Below are 6,993 nucleotides of genomic sequence, written 5' to 3' on the forward strand. Positions count from 1 at the left end.
GGCTTGAATTACGTAGATACAAACCAGCATTCATTGCTAAGTAGGCGAGTTGTAATTGAATAAGATTCTGTGCAAGATGATGAACACTAGCTCAACTAAGTACTTCTGCTGCTGACTGTTTACAGATCAAAACGAAAATATTTTGACATATCGTCGTTGCGCTTTCCAAAGCTGATATTTGTGTTCGATTTTTGATTGACAAATAGTTACCTAGCAACAAAATACATAAGGTAATTAATTCATCTGATTAAGATCTCGCACATACAAGATTTGGTAAGCGCAACGACGATATTTAATGTTTTTGTTACGAATTTGAGGACTAAAGGTAGAAGTCCAACAGGTCAGCATCGCACGCATCGGACGCATCGCACGCAATGGAACAGTGCACGCTGCACGCACTTGTGTGACTTTCTATACAAAGAATATTAAAATCTGTTGGGTGCGATGCGTCCAATGCTTGCGATGTGGCCGTGTGGGTGTCTACCTTAAACCCAGATTTCAGATTTTAATTCATGTTTGCGAAACGTTCCGACAAACGCATCGTTACAGTTTTAACCTCGATAACTACATACATCCTATTATTACTTAAAACAAGCATTCACGCATTCGTCTTGTAGTTAAGATACACAATTACATAGTAGGATGATAATACTCATTATTGTTTTATCCACTGTAAATAACATACCTTCATCACTGCCAGCGAACAAGTGCGCATGACCAATCAGGGGCAATCCAGGCAGACCACAAGGCACGTCCCTACTAACCCTGTGAATCCTACGCCTTTCCCACCTTGAATACACGGCCCAAAGTCCCGTAGCAACCAGCACGAGTAGCCACAACATTTTATAAACGTCTGTTGAGTTCTAGTGCTGAATTAACTTTGAAGGGTCAATGTTGGAACAATCTTTTACAGAGATGTCGAAGCGAAGCAGAACATTTGTACGATTTACATTGACCGAGTCGAGCTGGATGGACTGGCGGTGCAGTGCATCAAAAATTCAAAGCCGACACATTCATTAGTACCAGTGGCTGTGTGAGCTATAGAGAGTAGACCTCGGCCTCGTGAGCATTAAATATATGGCCCCGCCCTTTTTGATAAATTTCCTATATAACACTGAATCGACAAAAAAATCTTTTCAATAAAGAACATGCTTGTAAAATTTCACGAGAATCGGTTAAGAATTGCGACCCGTAGGGGAGAACATCCGGACATACGATAACATTTTTGCCCAAGCAGAAGTAAAGACTTCGCTAACGCTCGATCAGTAAAAAGAGCTGGCCCTATGTTGTTGCTCTCCAATTTAGCCTGTTTTGGGCTTTCGTCTTTACGTTCTGGACTGGTGTGAGTGGTGGCAACCCGGACCAAAAAGTACACCTATTCATTCTAACGAATCTAACATTAGGTACCTACTTCCTTTTTCTATATAGGGTACCAAGAAATTTTAGGCAAGCCGGTGGGAATCGAGTTGTACGGAGACGCCGCCGCTGGTGGCTACAGTACCATGTTTTCATCTGTGTCCTGTGGACAAAACGACATAATATAGTGGTTATCAGAGGTGATGACCCGTGAAGGCAGCCAAGACCAGCCCATCTCCATCCACGAGGACTCACCCGCGTGCCAAGGTACGTAATCTCATTGAAATGATTTGAACCTCAGATTCCTTTAACCTTAGCCAATTCCTTTGGGGAATGGTCGTCGTCCGGCGCGGTTCATATGAATCGTCCATAAGTACCCTATACAATTATTTATATTGTTAATTCTTCTCGAGAACAACGAATAACAATCAGCTTGAAGGAATAATTATAATCTTATCAAGGAATCTAACACGTAAAATGTATTTAAATTACCAATAACAATACAGTAATTTTATACATTTCGCGTTTGCGTTAAATCCAGAGGTTCTGATTTTTTGCAGACCTGTTTATGATGTTGGCTCAATGAATAATACAAGTTGGTGACTTCGAGCGCTGAACGCAACTTTGTCAAATATCGAAAAATCCGCGAAAAATACGGTTTTCTTTTAGATTTGGGCGATTATAACCCTAAAGGACTAGTTTTTGATAGTACGTTCGTTAGACGTTTTCAAAGAAGACTAAATTTGCTACAATACTAGATTAGAACTGTCTCTGTAATTTGAATAGTTTTCGAGATAAAGGCTTTCAAAATTTTGATATTTTTGAAATTGAGCTCGTACCTGGACCTGGGGATCCGACTTTTCCCCTCCCTTTTTAGGGCTTAGGCACGATACGATCTCGTAGCTACTGGGCCAAATCAGCTTTGTTTGACCTTAAGTACAATCGTGCCAAGCGGCATCGCCTGAGTCAAAAGTGCATACTCACTGCACTCACTTAGCTTACGAGCTCGATTTCAAAAATATCTAAATTTTGAAAGCCTTTATCTCGGAAACTATTCAATCTACAGAGATAGTTCTATCTCGTATTGTAGCAAATTTAGCCTTCTTTAATAACGTCTAAGGAAGGTACTATCAAAAACTAGTCCTTTAGGGTTAGAATCACCCAAAACTAAACAAAAACCGAAATTTTCGCAGGTTTTTCGATTTTTGACAAAGTTGCGTTCGGCGCTTAAGGTCACAAACTTGGATTATTAAATGGGCCAACATCATAAATAAGTCTGCAAAAAATCAGAACTACCGGATTTGACGCAGAAGAGGCACGTTACAAAATTCTACATTTTCACTGGATAATAACTACTCCTAGCCCTGCAGCCCTGGACAATTATAGTAAAGTTTTAATGATTTTCCTCAGTCAGTTGGGTCAAGTTTAAAGATATAATTTCAGATTAGCCCAGACCTTGGTGAATTGTTAACTACATTCATATTAAAATTAACTTTTTAAGAGCCCTTCAACGTGCACACTAGAGCCACAGCTAAATAATCGTGAATATTTAAAGTTAACGAAAGATATTGAAAAAAGGGGGCCGCTACGTACTGTATTGTGTATTTAAGTAAGTACCTTTTGAATACATCAGACTAGTTTTTATGTTGCTGGATTCGTAAATCTATGCGTACCAAGTTAAAACGGCCGTTTTTGTTTTGAGTTCGTTTTATATTGGCGAAATCATCATAGAAGGAAGATATTAAAAAATGATTATGATGGTGAGGTCCAAGTAACTGGCACTACAGTTTTAACCGAGTTATAAAACGGATGTTCTGTAAGAAAAAAAAACGTCTGCTTATACATTTTCTTGTCATTTTACTTGTAAATGTATATAATGTGTAAAAGGTAAATGTAGTGTATAACGCATAAAAGAGCTCAAGGATGCTAACGTAATCGCAAGAATGAAAACATAATTATATCATTACAAAAGATAAGTGGGGGAACGTATTCGGAAATATAGAATAACATTTTAATCCGAGCAATTCGTCACCAAGCACGACATTAAATATAATTACAGATGTAGTGGATAATTGTTTTCCATCGTATTTTATCTGGATCAATGCCCCACAGTCTCCTCTAATGAAAGTAGTTTGTGTCAAGATAATATCGCCATGAGCGCCTAACCCGTTCGGTATGGCAAAATTTCATAGACCATACCTCAGCAATGTTTTTAAAATAAAATTAGGCAATATTTTCCCAATAGCATATTTGTTTAGATCAGCGTTTCTCAAACTTTTTTGGTGACGGAACCCTTTCGGCAAGCGAAATATTTACGGAACCCCAAATTAAAAATTTTCATTCATCACTGTGGACCAGATATTCCTATAGAAGAGCTGGTTTTTAGTATATTTTCGCGGAACCCCACACAGAGGCTTTGCGGAACCCTAGGGTTCCGTGGAACACACTTTGAGAATGGCTGGTTTAGATATATTATGTTTATAATAAAAATAGGCAGAGGTAGTATCGCTAAAACAAAACTGTAGATGTAGGTATTATTATGTTTATTGTTCATTTTGCAACAAGGAATTTAAAACAAGTACTTATATTACATTTCAAAGAAAAAATTAATACGCAAAAATTGCAAAATTATAGTCAGAAGCGACAAATTATCACAAATTTTAATTATTGTCATAAAGTAATAGTTAAAATCAATAACTAATAAATTATAGATTTTTAAGAGAATAATAAAATAAAAAACCATAACGCCAATTTTGCGGTCAATAACTCAAATACGAAAGGTCGAGGGGCCCACTGATTAACAGTCCGCCGGACGACATCGGCCTGTCAGTTGTTCGGTCAAAATTTTGTTCTAACTGACAGGCCGATAAGTACCGTCCGGCGGACTGTTAATCAGTGGGCCCCGTCACGAGCGACCCTAAACTCTATCTGTTAACTCTGTGATTTTTGGTATAACATAGGTATTGAGGCTAATACGAGTATATACTTACCTACCTACACGTTTAAGGGGACTACAAAGTTTCCTAAGTTCCTGTTGTTTTAGTACAATGAGTTCCCTCCAGAGTTCTGTATACCCACTGGTCATTACCCCCTTTCCCCCCACTCCCCGTGTGGCGGGAGCGTGCCTAGAATTCTAAAACTGCGCTTACAAAAAACCAATATAAAATTTCGTTTTCCAACACTTTTATAGCTTGAAGATAAGGCTCAATTTCGAATGGCGTAAAGAAAGTAGTTTCGGAAACTATTCCGTGGTATTGATGCTTATGAGTATGAACTTAAGGTTCATTTTGGGACGATGTTTATAAAACATAAGATGGATGTTAAGCAGAGGTCACTTGTTTACCGGCTGGTATTTCACTGTGTTAATAAAAGGGCATAAGGTTATAGGATAGTTATGGTTGTTACGTCATTTCGTGGTTAAAACAGCCCTGCAATCACAGGTCTTTAGGGAAGGATATAAACAAGATGGTCCTTAGTTAACGTATCAACACTTACCTACAGATAAACATTGACGTATATCTCAGGACTGGCCTTACGGGCAATAAGGATGGGGCATGAATGGGACCAGTACAGCAGTGTGACACGCTACAACGATATTGGTTGATGAGTTCGGATCACGTGCGCAAGTGGTCGCAGGTATGCGTTAGGCTGCACGATTGGCTCCAAATTCGTGAGTTATGGCCCGATTCGGATTTTGAAATAGACATCTACAAGATATCTTTTAGACGTCACCTAGATACGATAACGATATGTTTAATAAATAAATAAATAAATAAATAAATATTATAGGACATTTTTACACAAATTGACTAAGCCCCACGGTAAGCTCAAGAAGGCTTGTGTTCTGGGTACTCAGACAACGATATATACAATATATATAAATACTTAAATACATAGAAAACAACCATGACTCAGGAACAAATATCTGTATCATAATACAAATAAATGCCCTTACCAGGATTCGAACCCGGGACCATCGGCTTTATAGGCAGGGTCACTACCCACTAGGCCAGACCAGAGGTCGTTACCGGTTTAAGATCTAACCTGTCAAATTTGACATTTATGCGATTCTGGAGATACTCTTGAACGATTTCCACAAGATATGACTTAATTCACATCTAATAGGTATCTTACTCTATCTAACGTAAAAGTGACATTGGTTGCCCGAATTGCGCTGCAAAAGAGAACTAGTTGATATCTAAACTATAACGTATCTAGAATGGATCTAAGTACGTGTCGTCTCTTGTGAATATCTTGAAGTTTGAATACTGCAGCGACATCGCTGAACTACCTAGTATCATTATTAGTGCCCGTAAGGCCGTTCTGAGATATACTTCAATGCAAATAAATAATGAACAGGGAGAAAATAAAGACGAGTAGATTAGAGAATAAAAGTATTATAACTTTAACTGACAGATGTCATTACTGTCGCTGTCTAGAATTTCCTTTTTTATTCGTTCACGTTGGGACTTCCGGTCGTCCTCCATTTTGGTGATGGAGTCTCGTTAATGTTTTTTTTTGTTTTTTTCCTCATTAATGTTGTTTAAAGTGAACTATCCATAGCTTATTGTGCAGTAAACTAATGTGAAACGGTGCAGAAAATCAAGTTAAGGAATAATCATGAAACGCGTTTAACCATTCTGTAGTCAAAAACCGGCAGTAATTTCTACATACTCCGTCTTAATTTAAAATTTGTAATGTTTAAATGTGACTTTAGAATATTTGAATCTTGATAAAATTAATTTTATTTCATTACTTATCATATTCAATTTATTTGACTTGGTGTGTGTTATTTTGTAAATTTATGATTAATTATTTATTTTTTATTTGTAATATATTGTGTCGGTATATGCAATATTTGTCTGCAATAAACGTTTACATTAAATTATTCCTATCATTAACAATTTTGGCACGTTTTTGCACAAATCTGCTACTTATTGGCACATTATTTACTATGTTTATGCTTTACCATTTTCCAGTATTATATATTATTCAGCATAATACCTATAAAATCACTAAGGTGCCACAGCCTTTAGTATGGAATAAATTACCTTCAGGCAGTTAATTGCACGTGAACCACCGGATCAGAGGCATGAAAGGGCTTTAATTAATGATTAGGTATTAAAGAGGCTCCCGGAATTTAGCACAGCTGTTTGGCCGATTCTGTACCTTTGATACGGTAATTTTATCAAGCAGGTACGTCTGCGGGCGATTCTACGAGTAGGTACCTATATTTTTTTTTATATATTAAAGGAAAATTCCAGCGGTTCAGGCAAGGCAACTCAGACCCGATAGCTCTTACGCTGCGTCTTACGTAGGCGAATAACTCCCGAACGCAACGCGGCGCGGCGCGGCGGGCCCAAGGCGTTCGCGTTCGCAACGAGATCGCCCACGTAGGACACTTCTATAGGTATCAAGGTATTGATTCACCCCGCGCCGCATCGCTTCGCTTCGCGTTCGCGTGTTGTTCGCCTACGTAGTACTCTGCGTTAGCTTACCAGATGCGTACGAATATTTCCATTCCTCGTTGTTTGTTTGCATGCCTTACGGATCATTCTAAGATATGAGTTGTATTTTCTAGCCATTTGATTAGAGTAATGAGGCTTCTGGAATTTAGCACAGCTATGCTTAATTCCA

This window comes from Cydia fagiglandana, chromosome 7 (genome assembly GCF_963556715.1).
Source record: "Cydia fagiglandana chromosome 7, ilCydFagi1.1, whole genome shotgun sequence".
Classification (NCBI taxonomy): domain Eukaryota; kingdom Metazoa; phylum Arthropoda; class Insecta; order Lepidoptera; family Tortricidae; genus Cydia; species Cydia fagiglandana.